The following is a 17890-nucleotide window of genomic DNA, read 5'->3' on the forward strand; positions in this document are numbered from 1 at the left end:
GCAAAAATATACTATTCTGGTTTTGTAAAGTAAATTGAAAAAGCTATTGTAAAGAATTTTCGCGAAAAAAGACCATTTACGGCAATATTGTTTTTACTGGCGTTTGAAGTAACGAAACGCAGGAGAGGGCCGGATAGTGAACTCTATCTATCGAATGTGATGGATAGATAGCCGTTACCTAGGTTTGTGGGACGTAATTGAAAGATAGATAGAAACATACTGCTTATCTTCGATAACAATCTATCGCTAACTGAAGATAGGTTATTGGGAACGGCCGTAAATTGTTTACAAGGGTATTCCTTCTTTTATTTAGAAGACCCCCCGTAACACAGTTATGATTTACTTTTTGAACACAACAAACAATAATCGTGTATGAAAATATTTTATCGTACTACGAAACAAATTATAAGAGTTAATAAAAGTACGTGCCCAAAGGCGAGGATTGTATGTTTTTAATAAATCGCATTGCTTTCTACTCAGCAAGTCCCTAAACCTACATATGACTACTCAAACTCAAAACAAACACAATACAGGCGTTATAACTTCATTCCTAAGCGGATTTACTTTGGCTGGGCCACTTCGCTGGTATAAAAGGTGAATTATACTTCAACACATCACAGTTCATCTCAGAATCCAGTTTTGTAAAGTTCTCTGCATATTAAATAATATTAATTATACACAAATTAATATAATGGTGATAAAATTGTTGGTCCTGCTTGTAGTTTTGATTGGAGTCAATTGTCGCAACGTCAATAGGCGCCTTAAGTATCCAAGTTACTTCGTAGACAAAGCAAATATTCTAGAAGCTGACTTAGAAGACGCTCTAGCAGAGAACTATTTTGAATCTGTCCAACTAGCATATCCGAGAAAGATGCGTCAGGTTCACGGAGGCACATCAAGCAATCCGGATGGCACTTACAATTTGAATACTGAGGACCCTTTGGTTGATGACGAGAATACCATATGGAATTCCATTGGATCTATCAGTGCCTTTGATAAATACACCGGAAAATATGGTGCCGCAGATTTAACACTTGATAATATGTATGTAACTGTTATGATTTATTTCCTGCAAATTTCGAAAAAACTTTCTGCTCTTTGTTTTTTTTTTTGTTCACTTTTTCGTATTATCTTTTAGATTTATATTTTAAATATTTGTTTGACTTATGTTTTTCCTTCTCAGCAACGGTCAGTCTATTAGCGACCAAAACCAGTATTTCGTCTCTTGGACATCAGTTAACGGCCGGGGACAAGGTCAATTTGATCACAACACTGGACAATACTATCAACGTTAATGCGTTCGTCACTACAAACATTGTATTAGTTGCAAATATCAACCAGGATGGTAGCTTGGTATTTGTGCGTGTGAGTATTTATTTCTAAGTAATTTTTATGGCTTCCATTATTTAAAGTAATTATACGAACTCATATCATTTTGGAGTGGTAGCTTAGGTTGATTATTCAAGTAGGTATCAACTTCTGAAGTCAATTTCTATGACATTTTATTTATTTATTAATTTATTTATTTGATGCACAAAACAGTTTACATTCAATGGTACTCCAATAAATGTTACAATTTATGGTTTTAATCTAGGATGTAAACCTAACATATGTACATACAGCATGATCATTCAACTCGTAAACATTACTATTAAAAAGTAAGCAAACAGTTTCTTAAATATGTGAATATGGATAAAAATGAAATAATATATGAAGGCTTAAAAACTAGTGGAAATATAAATACCAATGATGACTAATGAGAAGACGAGGCGAAGTGTTTCTGAATATTGTTACGAAATCTGTAGATGTTGTTGTCAAAAACATCAATGAGACCTCCAGATTCTGATGCTATTAATTCATTATACGTTCGGCACATTCTCGTCAAGGGATTATAAAAAGAAGTATTGTTTTTATATACATGCAGTACAAATGTTTTATGGTGACGGGGATTTGGCTTAATATTAAAGTTAATGTGGGCTAAAAAATTAGGGGAAAACAAATTATTATGTATTAGTTTATGCAAATGAAGAATATCTAGTATTTTACGTCTAGTCTGGAGTAAAGATATATTGAATTTTTCGAGTCGCTCTCTATAGGTAACTAATTTGCGACCCAGCCCCAATTTGTAGCAGATCGTTTTTAGAGCTTTCTTCTGTACTTGTTCTATACGATTACAATGCATTTCGTAGTAAGGGGACCATATAACACAGCCATACTCAAGCTTACTTCTTATTAAGGCGTTAAAAAGATAGATGAAACTAGCGGGTCTTTTAAAATTTGATGTAGCTCTTGTGATGAAGCCTAAGGTTTTATATGCTTTGGATACGATATAATCATAGTGACCTCTGAAATTAAGCTTCTCGTCAAAGTATATGCCCAGATCCTTGGCTACCGATTTACGTTGGAGAGTTTGGCCGTTAATTGTATAATCAAAGTATAATCTACTTCTTTTGTTCGTGAAACTGACTACAAAGCATTTATCAACATGAAGGTTATTTTGTAATTAATAATTAAGGTAATTTTGTCTGCACCAATCTACTATTGAGATTGATTGACAGTTACATAATTTTCTGTATCTGCTATGTAAAATGGATTCGTGTCTTGAGATATCTGGACGAGAATTTCTTTCACAGAAATATTTTTTGCAGTAGTGTCCTACTGCTCGGTAAAGGCCTCTGTCTTGGACTTCCAACTCTATCTATCCACTGCAGTCTTCGGCCAGTCGCTCAAGAAAGTGTCTAGGTCATCTCGTCATCTATGTCTCGGTCGGTCTGTAGTTATGGCCAGCAGTTATTTTGCCTACGTCAGCTGTACGAATTTTGGAACGCAGCTCTGAAATATTGCGTTCCATACCTTTTCGGCAAACCCTCAATTTCGCCTTCTGAATTTTAGTTAAGGACAATGTTTGTCGACGTTGATAACAGTGGGAGGTTATCTCAATATATGTATATCTAATAAAAATCTTAACTGATGTCAAAGTTATCACTCAACTAACAGCAATTACGTTATCTCATTTATACGTACACAGATGAGTTCATTTGCTATGTTTCTAAGGAGAGTTAAATCAGAGCACATCTAATGCCCAATTTATTTATTGTTAGAAGAAAGAAGAGCGTCTGTACAGGTTGTTAACTTTGGGATATCTGGTGAAAAGCGATTCAAAATCGTTAATAGGGTATAAAAAATATGTAAACGATATTCAATGGCCGTTACACGTGCGCTTTTTTATGTGCATTGACAGAGGGCAGAGGGTAGGACATTGAACTCACGCGCTTACCTGATGTGCTACTCGTCAGCGTTTTTTATAAGCAAGGACGGACACCATTAGGTAGGTCGTTGAACTCACCTACTCAGTTAACTTGGCTACTGGCGCGCCTCTCATTGTCTCAAATTAGAATTGAAATTTATTTTGTACCACCTTTTTATACTAAGAAAGAAATTCATCATTGTCAACCCATTATTGTACGTCCCGTTGTTGTGCACGGGTGTCCTTTAAGGAGAAGGTAAGAAGGCCCTTCACACGTTTTCCAGGACTCAAACCGTCTGCAACGTACAGGTTTACTAAACATCTACAAATTTACTTATCTTAGAAATTAAAAGCATAGGTATATGTCGCCACAAGGATGTGAACCATTAAACGTAATAATAGGAACGAAAATAAATTAAAAGTACCTCAAACTACTCTGCAACTATCTAGATCAGGACCACATTCAATGTTAATCAGAATATATAATCATACACCAAATAGTATTAAAAATCAAGAAAAAGCAACGGGCTATCACACTAAACTGAAAACATTTCTTGCAAAAAAAGCATACTACAAAATAGAAGATTTTTTTCTGTGATAACACAAAATAAAAGTAATATCGAGAAAAAATTTTTATTCATTAATAATTATATTTATGTATAAAATCACTAATGTTGACATTGTTATATTTAAATATAGTTACACGAGTATTATTTTGTTTTAAATTTTGAATGGACTTATACATAATTATGACATTACTTTTGTTCTAAATTATTTCTATTTTTAACCGACTTAAAAAAAGGAGGAGGTTCTCAATTCGACTCTGTTTTTTTTGTACGTATGTTACGCGATAACTCCGCCACTTGTGAACCGATTTTGATGATTCTTTTTTGTTGGAAAGAGGGTATCTCAGAAATGGTCCCATCCCATTTACGTTTATATTAATATATTGATAAAATGTTAGCACTTTTTGCATGTAAATTTATGTTTCTATTTTAATGAACAAGAGCAGCGCTCTCAATTGGCGGTGCCCTTGCAGGGTGCTATGTGTACTGTAATATAAATTGTAAAATCTTGATTTACCATGTGGCTTGCAAATAAAGATGAATATGAATATGGGCCGTTTTTTTACCAGAAAGCTACCATCGCTCATATTTTACATTACCTTATATTGTCATTAAAGGTTTTAAAGGTCGGGTACATTGCAATCAAGTAAACACTGCTTATTTAAAACGAACGATAACGAAGTTAAAAATTGACATGCGCTGGGCATTAGCCGCTCACGCGATACATGCACCCGTAGACGCATACCACACCCAGAGGTGCCGGTGATGATTTTATACCGATTTATCGGATATCGAAGTTACAACAGGTAAAAGAACTAATATTAATTGCTATTTCGGTAACTACTCTAGCAAACCATAAAGTTTTTAATGCCTGGGTCTGTCATTTAAAAAAAATAAACAACTTTAAAAATACGTCACGACAATCGTGCGTGTTATTGTTTGGGCTGGTGATTTCGGTGTTTATTTATTGAAAACATACCGTAAATAGCGTTTTTTAAGTTTACCCTGAATATAATTGATTATAAACTATACTTTAAGGAGTAATTTCATGGTAAACGTTAGAACCTTTCAAACGGAATATTATCATATTTATCCAAGTACACCAAAAATTTCATTAGTGCTTTTTAAGTGCAGGATTTGCGGTGTATTACTGCATTTTATTTGAGATGTTTTTGTTGGTAGTACGGAAGGTATTTACTTAGCAATGCAGAATAATAATTTTTATTTATAAAAACTTGTATTTAAATTGAATGCTTTTCTAATTTGCGAAACCAAATAGTCGCCATTTTGCGGTAGGAGGAGCGCATCGCGTGAGCGGCTATTACCAGAATATTTCCTTGTGAAAGAGTTTATCCAGGGATATACTGCCACTTGTCCTTCAAAACTGGACAAGGGTGCTGGTGAAACTAAAAGCACTTGTCAACTTTACGTGTCAGAGTTAAGGCGCATTCTCATAACATAGTGACGAAAGATAGTTGTACAGTTTACAGTGTCGTGAGTTGTATATTTAAATGAAGTTGTTCACATTTACAACAACACGATTAACTGTCGTTCACGACTTCTTTGACGTTGCGATGACAGACTGTCAAGACGATGGAAAGAGCTAGATCGACCGTCGTCTGTCGATAATAAAACGTCACAATTTATCGTTGTCTGCACGTGTTTTGCTCCCTACTCTCCCCTCTCGTCCTCCGCGTCCATGTCTCGCTTTGCAGTAATAATCACACTCATGCACAAGGTGGACATTTAAAATAGCAATGGCCAATGTATCACCGGATGTTTTCATCAATGCATCAAATGATTATGTCGTGCAAACGACAAGGCGGGTGTCGTGAACCGATAAATTGTCATCGCCATCCGGTGGGAACAGCTAGACACGACAGTCGTTCGACGATAAATAAAATGCACGACATAGTCACTACAGATAGTCGAGATAAAGTAACAGGTTAGAAGCGACAGTCGTCCAATGATAAATAAAACTAATGTGGCAGACTAAAAAAAAATAATGTGGCAGTGGCCGTTAGATATTTTGATTTACAGTTTTGAGTGGTATTGCAATAGTTGTGGATAGGCACGTCGCTTACCATCAGGCGCACTTCTTCATCCTAGGATGACAGAATAAGTAAAGTCATAACGGTGGATGACACTAATTATTGGAGCATTACACCCAGCAGTGGTTAAAGTCGAGATGTGAATTCTGTTAGTTTTTTGGGAAACGATATGTAATTTAACGAGTTTGTAACTAATGGTCCTAAATAACTCCATAAACCGTAATAAAACACATGACTTCAAGAACATAACTTTTCCCCGAAATGGGATTTTAACGACTAAAGTATGGGTACCGAAAACTTATAAGAAACTTCTGGGATAGAAATAACTTTACTAAGTAAATACTTGATGACTTAACAAACTTGTTCCAACATTGTCGTTCTCATTCACAGGAATAAAACTGAAGACTTCAAAAATGTCTCACGGTGAACAATTTCAAGAAGACTCACCACTTTGCCATAAGTAATGTGAATTTTCCCAAAAACCCTGCATCTTCATAGGACCTGAATTGCATTTATAATTAAAAAAAAATTTCTTATTTTATTTTTACTATATTAATTTATTCTATGTACAGAAGTGGAAAGAGTGTAAATAATGAGCATAACACTGCCTAATACAAAGATTCTTTCAGATAAAAATACAATGTATATAATAAGTATCAAAATTTTTTTAACGCACACACTACACAATTTACACCCAAACTCACGAGGTAAATAAATGTAGGCCGGACAAAAATATTTCTCTCGGCCTGAGAATCGAACCCAGAACCTCAGCGTGGTAGACCAGCATAGTAACCGTTCGGCTACGGAGACAGTTAAATTAGTTTTACAATTCATTCGCAAGAGTAATTAGCAAAGTGCTGGACTGAACTGCTGGAAGTTCATCAGACGGGCATTCACGAAATATTGGTAGAGGGAAAAATTACATATTATTGTATGACGTACACAATCAAGCGGTGATTGCGCTTCAATTGCTCTTCAACAGCTCAAAGTTCTTTAAAAGTTCTTTCGTAACTTTAGTAGCAGCGCCCTGCAGAATGTGCCCATTCTCGCACTTTTTTTCTGATGTGGCTCTTAAGTCGTGGCCGCTTATCGACCTGGTGGCTTATCGATTCGGTTGCCACTCTTTTACAATTCCTTATGTCACATCATACCCTTATACGGGATATTGAAAAAAGGACGTTTGAATTTATGTAGGTTCTACCGAAGTTACTTAACATTTTTCGTAAAAATTCCACACCGCGTCCAATGAGCTAATGATGTATTGTGAGAGAAGAAAAAAACAATTCACTAATTAGATAAAGGTTCCTTGGTAAGAAATGAAAGAATAAAATAATCTTAATTGCTATATTAAAATTACAGGTACAGTAAGGTAGGTATAACTAAAACTTGCTAATGTACAATCGATGCCCTAAGATACATGACCCAAACCAATTATTTGGTTCCGAGTAGATCTGTGTGAAGAAAGGTCTTAAACAAACTTAACTTTTAATGCATCATTTCTGAATTACGGTTTAAGGAACCTTTTAGGCTAATTAGATCTTTACTTTCTTTTATAATACCAAGTGACGGGACGAACAAGTAAGTAAGCGACGTGTCCGTTCATAACGTTGCAGTGCCACACAGAGTTTTAAACCGCAAAGATCTGAGAGGCACTGCGACTGCGCCCGTCACCCTGAGACAATGCTCACATTACTGTTTGGCGGCAGAAGTAGGTAAGGTGATAGTACTTCCCTGGACGACCTCTTTCTTACAAGGATCTGTAATGCTACTAAACATCATACAAAATTGTAAGAAAAAAAGAAAGTAGTTCAGTGTCAATTTTGTACTGGTCCTGAAAAGGGCAATATCTCAAAATATTACAGATTTCCTATAAATTAATTATAACGTTCCTTGAAGCAAGAATATAGAGGCCATAATCGCAAAGCGGCTCACTCATGTGCAGTTAACTGCGACTAATTTGGTGTAAATTAGTTTAATTATGTACTAGTAGATTGTGTTCAGCGCAAGTTGCAGCATGATAGCAAATTATGCTCTATGAAGCGAATGATGCATACTCAATAGGGCACACATGATGCACGTAATTTCGCTCTTGGTGTAATAACGTCATATCTGTAAAATGACAACGTTTCTAGAAAGAATTTTAAAGATACTACGAACGAGATGAGTCAATAACTTTTTTGTGCTTCAATAGTATACGGTTTTTGTATTCATTTAGATTTCGCGGTTTGCAATGTAAAATATATCATTCACGAAGTCGGCCCCTATTGGCGGACGTAAGCATTACAAGTCATGTTAAACCGAAGCTGAAAACATAGTAACTCGATCATACTTATTGTCTTTGCAGAAACAAGGCGTGAAGTGAAATTGGTAGAGGACCGTAAAAATGGGTTTCAGATGCTAACAAGAAAATATCGTGGACGGATAGTGTCCAATGAAAGAGTATTGCAGATGATGAATAAAAAATTAGAGGTCTTGAGGACTGTCGAAAAATGCAAGTTAGTACTTTGGTCATGATAAATACGACCTACTCTGACTAATTATGCAAGGAAAAATGCAAGGATAAACGACCACCTGAAGGAAGGCGTAGAGTAGAGCTGACCCTGTCAACTATAGACTTATCTCAGTCACTTCCATACTCTGCAAGACTATGGAACGTGTTCTCAATAACCGTCTCCTACCGCACCTTGAAGACAAGGACCTCCTCAGTGATCGCCAGCGCGGATTTTTCTACAAAAGCAATCTACTGGGGATCGTCTTGTGTATACTTGTCTCATATGGAGCGAGGCTATAGAAAAGCAAGGCGAAGCACTTGCAGTGTCTTTGGACATTTCTAAAGCCTTTGACAGGGTCTGGCACGCAAGCCTTTTAAGCAAGCTTCCCTCTTATGGGCTTCACTGACCTTTGCAATTGGATCTCGGATGCGCGATGAGCGAACGTTCGATTCGAGTGGTCTTAGAAGGCTACTCTTCCGAACATATGGCTATAGATAGAGTTCCTCAGGGTTCCGTACTGTCTGCAACTCTCTTTTTGCTGCATATCAATGATATGTTAATTCCAGGTACCTTTGCGTATGACAGCACAGTTGTAGATAGGTACTTGACCAATGCAAGGGTCACTGGAGAGGAAATCCAGTCTTGTCGATAGTCCATGGTTACCCGTTTAGATTTGACACTCTAGGCAGTCTCCAATTGGGGCAATGCCAATCTTGTCAAATTTAACGCTACCAAAACGCAGGCGTGTCTATTCTCCAAAAAACGGTGTCCCTTTGAGCTGACTCCGACTTTTCGTGATATATCCATACCGATAGCCAATTGTCTTCAGCTACTTGGAATGGACCTGTCGTCCATATTTTAACTTCGGCAGATACATTGAATCTATGGCCAAAAATGCAGCAAGGAAGCTTGGGATCCTTTCCAGGGTGAGGCGTTACTTTACACCGGGACAGTTGCTTCAGCTGTACCAAGCACAAGTCCGATCGTGCATGGAGTACTGCTGCCACCTCTGGGATGGCCCTGCTACATATCAACTGGCCACTTTGGATTCAATTGAGAACTGTGTCAAGAGGCTTATAGGTGACTCGAAATTAGTGGAGGCGAAGCTGCAGAGCCTTGAACACCGCCGTAAAGTTGCCTGCTTATCGGTATTTTACAGGATATATCACGGAGAGTGTGCAATGGAATTACACGATTTAATTCCGCCTTCCCCTTTCCATCACCGGGGGACTAGGCGTAGGCTTAGGTTTCACCCCTATGTTGTGGATATTCCAAAGATTCGCATGAAGCGTTACGCTTCCACATTTATATGGCGAATTGAATTCCCTGCCTGCAGACTTGTTCCCTGAACGTTATAACTTGGACCTTTTCAAGGTTAGTCGAGAGTGAATAGGCATTATTTAGGTGTGCATGCTACATCGTTGACCTCATCGTCACTTTCCATCAGGTGAGATGGAGGTCAAATGCGCACCTATATTTTATATTAAAAAAAAATTCAAAAACGTTGGTTACCTTATTTAAAAGTTACCGTCCATAATACAACATTTTAAGTCATTTAAATATATTTTTTAAATATATTTCAATATTATTCTAGTTAGTGAATTAATAAAAAATATAATATTATATCGATATAAATATATCGATATAAACGTAATTGTACGAGAAAGTAATGGGTAACCCTTCACTCCACTTCACGTACACATATGCGCGTGTGCAGATAGCGCCTTGCTGTGTATAGTAGTAGTAGATAAATAACTTTCGACTGTTGTATGGAGTGTCCGGGATGTGACAGAAGTAACAGAACTGAATAAAATATGCACGTAAGTAAAAAGTAAGTAAAGTAAGCCCAAAACACAGACAAAACAATGACAAATCCAAGAAAAAGGCACCAACACCAAGTAACTTTAAATTCACAATTTTCTAAAACTATAATGGTAAAGAAGACTTTAAGGTTCGCTACAGTATGCATATATATTAAATAATATTACAGAACTTAACCTCTACATTGTACCCAACTAAACCAATATATTGTATACAAAATACATTTATCAGCGCAAAACAGGTTTAACTCACTAAATTGCGCAAACAAATATTAAACAGATTTTAACCTGTTTTCTTCTAATATTTCGCAAAGTGTAAATTAATTAAGTAATTTTCTTTAAATTCCCACGACGTCTTGAACAGGTAATTGTTTAAGATTTTTCATTATGATCCAAGGATTATTACCGCTCACGAATCTGTTTTGCTCTCGCCTAAATGACACATTAGCGCGGAGACAACACAACCAATAAAAATCATTTCCAATCACGTGTTTATTTTTATTCTCGACTAATCACACTTCAGCGCGACGACAACAACTATATCTCACCATATTTGCCAAGTCAGCGTTAGCAGGCAGCAACAAAGCTACAATCGGCCGCTGGTATTATCCTAGACTTTTGGTAATAAAATCGCCAAACAGGCAAACCATCCTCCTTATGAAAAGTGATTACGGTTTCCTATAGATATTTGCAATATTTAGGAAGTACCTTTAATACTGTACATAAGTGTCGGCCATGGGGCATGAGATCTTATTTTTAGCCCCACGCGACTACGGCAGCTTTTTGTTTTCCTCCACTATTCAAGGGAAGTATAATGGGGTATAATAACGAACCCTACGGCTTTATATTTGTAAGCACATCGTTTAAATGTACAACGTTTCAGCTAGCTTCTGTCTAAGTAGTTCTTGGAAGCGGGTATTGTTGTATAGTTCAAAATAGATTTCGCTCCGGGTATAATTTTAGTAGTACGAGTTGTACAGCTCTTTATAAAAGAGTTCGTCGGGGAACTATTGCTACCTTACCTATTTCATCCGCCAAGCAGCATTGTCAGTATACTGCTTTTCGGTTTTGAAGGGTAACATGCTGGTAAAACTAGACTACATGAAACTTGTCAACTTTATATCTCTGGGTAACGAGCAATGTGGCAGTGCACCTCAGATCTTAACGATTTCAACCTTTGAGGGATAATGCAACTGTTATGGATAAGTGTGTCGCTTATCACCAGACCCTCGACTTGTAAGTTCTGTCACTTGATGTCATAAAAAAACTAGGACCATGAACTTCCAATTGCAATGCTCCTGGATAACATATCTCGCCTTTCCCATTCGCATCTGTCTCTTCGTATACCTATGCTTATTTTGAGGACATCCCCGATCTGATCGAGATTATGTTCGTCGAGGTTTACCAATTCTCACGTTTCTGTCCGTATTCGCTGTATAAATTGGTTACGTCAAAATACTAACATCCTTTTTATATGACCAAACTATCGAAGCATTTGTTTACCTATCCCGGGTCACTGTATTGTCTTTCACAATACTCTAGACTATTTGAAATGTTGTTTTATATAGCGATTTATTATTTTATCTTTGTTTTATTATTACGGCGCCAGCAGAATAGGTGAACCGACAACCTGGTAAAGGTTGCAGGAATCCACTGGATTGGTGGCGAATTCTGGGCTGGAGTGATTTATGAATAGAACGGTAGTCTTCAGACTGGAATGATTAATAATGCGACGAATTTTCATTTGCCGAGCCACAAACTTCATAACCCCTGGAAAATGTGTAAAATACCCAACGCGCATTGGGCCAGATTGGCGGTCTAGCGCATAAGCCCTCTACTTGGAGGAGACCCGTACCCATCACGGAACGTATAAAGAGTTAGTTAGTGATAATAATGATTATCATTATTTTATTGACAAGGAAACATCGTGACCAGCGAATTCGTGTAACTCATCGAAGACAAAAGTACCCACATTAAACTTGCGTGGTCTTTAGCCTAAAGCATGAGTAAAGCCATCTAGATGAAACTAGTGCCTAATGGTAAGATCTGAAGGGATAACACAATGGCGTGATGATACACGAGTTGACCTAATTTTCCGTGCCAAGGATGCTATAACATTAGCTTTTAACCGACATGTAGGACGAAAATGTTTTGTATGCGTATTTATACTGATGCCAGAAAGGGAGGTCACTGATTGGATTCCTGGTAGTATCAATTCGGGATACAACCTTTTCCAAACTGGTCTTGGTGTTCTTGGTAGGACTCTGGAGATCATTTCGTCACTCTAGTCATAATATAAATAGACTTTCTATAATTAATCGTGGTTCTGGGTGCACCCACTTGTAGTACCAACAATATCCTTTTCTAGTTATAGGTAACACATTTGTAAGATTTGATGCACCGTTTCAAACAAGGAAGCAATACGAGACACATACCATTATAATTTTTTTTTCTGAAGGATTTTTTATAGTTGGCCTTGACTGCGCCACCGGGCTGTTAACCCGTATAACAATTTAGGTAAAGGGTCTGAGGGCGCCCATATATATACGTGTGTGTATGTGTGTATATAATATAATATAAATAGCACCGGGATTAGGAGATGCATAAAAATGGGTCAGTGCCATCTCTTGAAGTGCGACGGAACTTTATGTGGTTGTGTGATTTTGTTACTTATAAAATACGACCAAGTCGTGTACATTTTCAATAAGACCTAGGCAGTAAAAAGGGTACTAAATATTCCAACCGCGTTCTTGGCCCAGTTCTGGTTTTCGATTACGACGAAACAAACAGGCAGATTGCTATGGAAATAAAAAGAAGTGAATGTGATATTTTAATTTAAATGACAAACACACACTAAACAATATTTTCTAGATTCATGAATTTTGAAATGTAAGTGGAAAAGTCTGCTATCATTATAATAGGGGTTAAAGTATGAAATTGCCGATTTGTACTGAAAATCTAAATTGTTTATTTTTTAAATTTTTAACAAATTTATTTAATCAAAATAGTTGCCATTATTATCTATACATTGCTGCCATCTAATGGGAAGGTTATTAATGCCTTTGCAATAGAACTCCGACGATCTAGACTGCATAAACTGTGTGAAAGCATTTTGTACTGCCTCCTGGGAAGAAAACTTCTTGTCACGTAGATAATTGTCCAAATCACGAAAAAAATGGTAGTCCGTTGGAGCAAGGTCTGGTGAATACGGAGGATGACGAATGGTTTCTAACTGCAGTTCCTGAAGGGTCAAAATGGTTTCTCGTGCTGTGTGAGGTCTCGCGTTGTCGTGGAGCAATAATGGTGAAGATCGATTCATGAGTCGGGACTGTTTTACTGCTAGTTTTGTCAACATGGTTCGGAGTTCGGCACAATAGATATCTGCCGTTATTGCTTGACCAGATCGGAGAAAACTATAGTGAATAACACCATGCAGAGACCACCAAACAGTTACCATTACCTTTTTATTGGTAAGTTTTGCTTTAGGACACTGTTGTGGCATTTGACCTGGGGTCAGCCATTGCATTTTTCTTTTCCGGTTATCATAAAGAATCCACTGTTCATCACATGTTACAATTCGATCCAATATTCCTTGATTTCTGTACCGGTTCAACAAGGCAACACAAGTTTCAACACGCGTTTGTTTCTGCAGATCAGTCAAATCATGAGGCACCCATTTTTCGTATTTTTTTATTTTATTGATTTGACGCAAGTGAGTCAATATTGTGGGTAAGGTAACGTTAAACCATGCGGCTAATTCCTGGGTAGTTTGACTAGGATCGGCTTCCACTATCTCTCTTAATTCATCGTTATTCACCTGTGTGGGCGGTCTTCCTCGTGGCTCCACCAAAATCGCACGGTGCGTTCATTAGTAGACCCCTCTCCAAACGCAGCATTGATATTGCGGGCTGTTTCTGCCGCGTTAGTTCCGCGTCGGAACTCGTATTCAAAAATCACTCGAATTTTCGCAGTATCCATCTTTCTTGTCTAAATTGAATAACAAAAACAATTGAAAGTCGATATTCAAATGTTTCAAATTTAAAAAAAAAAAAACACAGAAACCATTTGAAAAAAGTTTCATTCGAAAACCTCAAACCATGAAGATTCTATGAAAATTCAAAGAACCTATTGCAATAAAACGGCAATTTCATACTTTAACCCCTAATATTTATCTAAACGTAGTAGTTAATCCATTATAGGTCGGACTGCGGCATACAGGTCACCTCTTAAATAGAAGGTAAAAGGGTCATAGTTCGCCACGGCCTAATACAGATTTGGGGACTTGACACGTTTTCCATGGGTTGTGAACATTCTTCGACGAGCAGGGTCCCAAGTTTATTACTTTTCATAACCACTGGTTATTTTCATTCCATTGTGACTCCACTGAGATTATATTGCAATTATAATAGTATTTGTTATTCATATTCATTAGCGTCAGTAAAATGGCAGTGACGGGATTTATTCATTCAACATGACCTTACTAAAATATATAATAATAATTTTCATCAATGATATTGCTTCCGAAATCCATCACAGTAAGTTTTCTTTATATGCTGATGACCTAAAATTGTCTAATACAACAATACAATACAATGTAAATGATGTAGCACTTCTCCAAAGTGATCTCAATAGAATCAGGGAATGGTATGCGGGTAATGGAATGATATTAAATAGCCAAAAATGTTTTCAAATAAAATGTACTGAAAATTCAATCTATCTCGTCACACTATAAAATTGATGACACGACATAAAGGAGGTATCAGAGATTCGCGATTTGGGTTTTGTTTTGGTCGACTGAACTTCATCTCACATTTTAACAAAATAGTGAAGAAATCTGCATGAATGATTGGTTTTATAAAGCGAAATACAAAGGGTTTTAATGCTCGTACCAAAATTGCATTGTTTAAGAGTTTATCTCGCGGTTTTATTGAATTTCGTTCTGTTGTCTGGAATCCGATGTACGCCGTCCATTCGGGACGCATAGACACCTTGCGACACGCCTTTACAAGACATTTGGCATTCAATTCGTCAGGTATATCTCATAGAAGCCCATATGAACAGCGTCTCTCGTTCTTTCGAATGATATCTCTCCATGAACATCGAAAAATTATTGATATCCTATTTCTGTACAAGGTTGTAAATAGTATCGTTAGTTGTGACCATATTCAAGAACACAGAAATCTGTGTTCCATTTAATTATCTCAGACACAGAATTACAAAACTTTTTCATGTCGTACAAATATACTTCTGAATCCGACTTTGTGTAGAATGTGTCGTTCTTATAACACAATCAATAATTGCTATTGAACTGGTCTTGGCATTTTAAATTATTGTTTCTATAAAGTTAAATGTAAATTGCGTGTTCCTACAGCTTAATAATATTTTCATTGTCATTTATTTTACCTTTACAAAACATTTAATTAATACAATTGCACTATCATGTTTCCATCAATCAACTGCTTATTCCAATCTTAAAATCAATTATTTACCTTAAATTTTAGTACATTAATGAATAATTGGATTATTAATATTTAAAATTGTTTTTATTTTACTATTTTTGTATCTGGTTATACATATATTGAGTGATGTGGATATCTGTAATTGGCTTACACATAAGAACTGTGCCTAACCAAATTTTAATATTGTCTTTTAGGATGGCCATACTCGGCCTGCTCGAGCAGTTAGACAATGACCAACATACACGGACCGGTCTTGCAGTCATAGTCAACAGCATGAGGCTGCCATTGATAACTGCTGGAGTAGTTGATACTAACTGCAGCCGTTGATATCAACAGCTCAACAAGTCGCAATTTCAATTTCATTCAAATCAGTAACAACAGATTTTGAAGAAGAAGCACTACTACTGTTACTTTTGCTCAGACGACGACGGCGGCGGCGTAGAATTTGATGCAGCGAAAACGCGCGCGTGACGTGGATTGAAGAGCGCGGGCGGAGGTAACTAAGCGGGAGCAGCCGACGGCTAGAGCGGTCTCGGATCTTATTTTTTCTGTGTAATCTGTTGGTATTCTAAATGAATAAATAAAAATAAAATATAAATAAAAAACTGTCATGGAAATTACTATGCATATCTGAATTTTTATATCGCTGAATCATTAATTTAGACTTCAAATTAATAAATTTGACCGCTTTACTTATTTGATAAGAAATGTATTTATATTTTTTGACATCTTCATGATATGGCAATAACTTACTATTATAATATATTATCTTTATGCATGATAGGACTTGCTTTAGAATTGTTTAGCTGCCAATATGTTGACATTCATAGATTTGCATGCCCATAGCCATTGACTTACAATTATATGGACGTCGGGTCCGCGCTAAAAAGTGTCCGCACTTGTAAGGCGCTGAAATCGTATACAGAGCGCGACACTCCGCTTTAGTCTTCATTTGTTCTACGGACAGCGCGATACTGCGATGATATAAGAATTTAAATTTCGAATAGGTTGACTTGGGACATTTTTTTCGTGGTTTTTGTATTAGACCCGTCGTCCATTTATTTATAAGTCAATGCCCATAGCGGTAAAATATGAGTACTGTTTTATTATGTATACTCGTACCACCTATTGTAAACCATATTTTAAGCAAATAAATTTCATTCATTCATTCATTTATTCAAGTGAGAGGTCTTTAATGAGAATTTTTTGTAGGCTTCAAAGTTTCAGTGGCAAAAGCCACGAAGCTCATTTAAACAATTAAGGTAAACAATGTAGTAAAGAATGAAGAACTAACACAAAATATGAACTATCGAAATGCATTTTAACGTTAATACTCAGAACGTGGTGGAAGGACGATATTTTCTTGCACTTAATGGTGTTTATTAGCTCCACATTTTTTATCATCATCACGAACCACTACAACGTCTCCATTATAATGTCCCACTGCTAGGATGGACTTCTGAAGAGAGAGTTTCGGTAATAGTCCGCCACGCACCATTTTACACGTTTCCAAGTATTGTGAACGACTTTGTCACGCAGGTTTCATCACGATCAATTTGATATTCATATTTCATAAAAAAAACCACCGTAGCAAAATGTCGAAGGTGATTTGTCGAGCGATTTCTGTGGGTAACGTCAACTTCATTTCCATGAACAAATTTGTAACATGTCATTACTTGAAATAATGATGTGACTTTCGTGCAGGCGTCCTTGTATTCTACCTTTTTGCAGTTACGTGGAAGTACCTTTGAGATGTGATATCGTAACGACTACACTCGAGGGAAGAAATTTCATGAATATTGCGAAAGGTTCCCATCTTGTCTCAAATAGATTATCTAATAATTTTTTTGAGTTTGTACAATTCATTGCAGAGCTCTTTATGAGTTGGTCCAGGGAATTGTTGCCACAAGCTTTGAGTGGTACTGTGGCTGACAGGTATGTCACCTGGCTTAACATCAGGCGCACAAATTGGTCATCCCCTTAATTGATATCCATTGACTTACAATTATATGGACGTCGGGTCCGCGCTAAAAAGTGTCCGAACTTATAGGGCGTTAAAATCGTATACAGAGCGTCATACACGCTTTAGTCTTCGTTTGTTCGACTGACAGCGAAGCAAGCAAAATTAGACAGTACTGCGATGACATTACAATTTAAATTCAACGTTTTAGTTTTTTCATATTCCTTTACATGTCACTACGTTTCAATAGGTTGACTTGGGACATTTTTTTCGTGGTTTTTGTATTAGACCCGTC

At 36.8% G+C, this 17890-nt stretch overlaps 1 pseudogene; it reads left to right on the top strand.

Moving 5' to 3' along the window:
* Positions 1 to 691: 691 nt before the first annotated feature.
* On the top strand, positions 692 to 6386 carry LOC113238851 (annotated as a pseudogene).
* Positions 6387 to 17890: the final 11504 nt, after the last annotated feature.

Source organism: Hyposmocoma kahamanoa, unplaced genomic scaffold (genome assembly GCF_003589595.1).
Source record: "Hyposmocoma kahamanoa isolate Upper Pololo Valley unplaced genomic scaffold, ASM358959v1 98536, whole genome shotgun sequence".
Lineage (NCBI taxonomy): Eukaryota > Metazoa > Arthropoda > Insecta > Lepidoptera > Cosmopterigidae > Hyposmocoma > Hyposmocoma kahamanoa.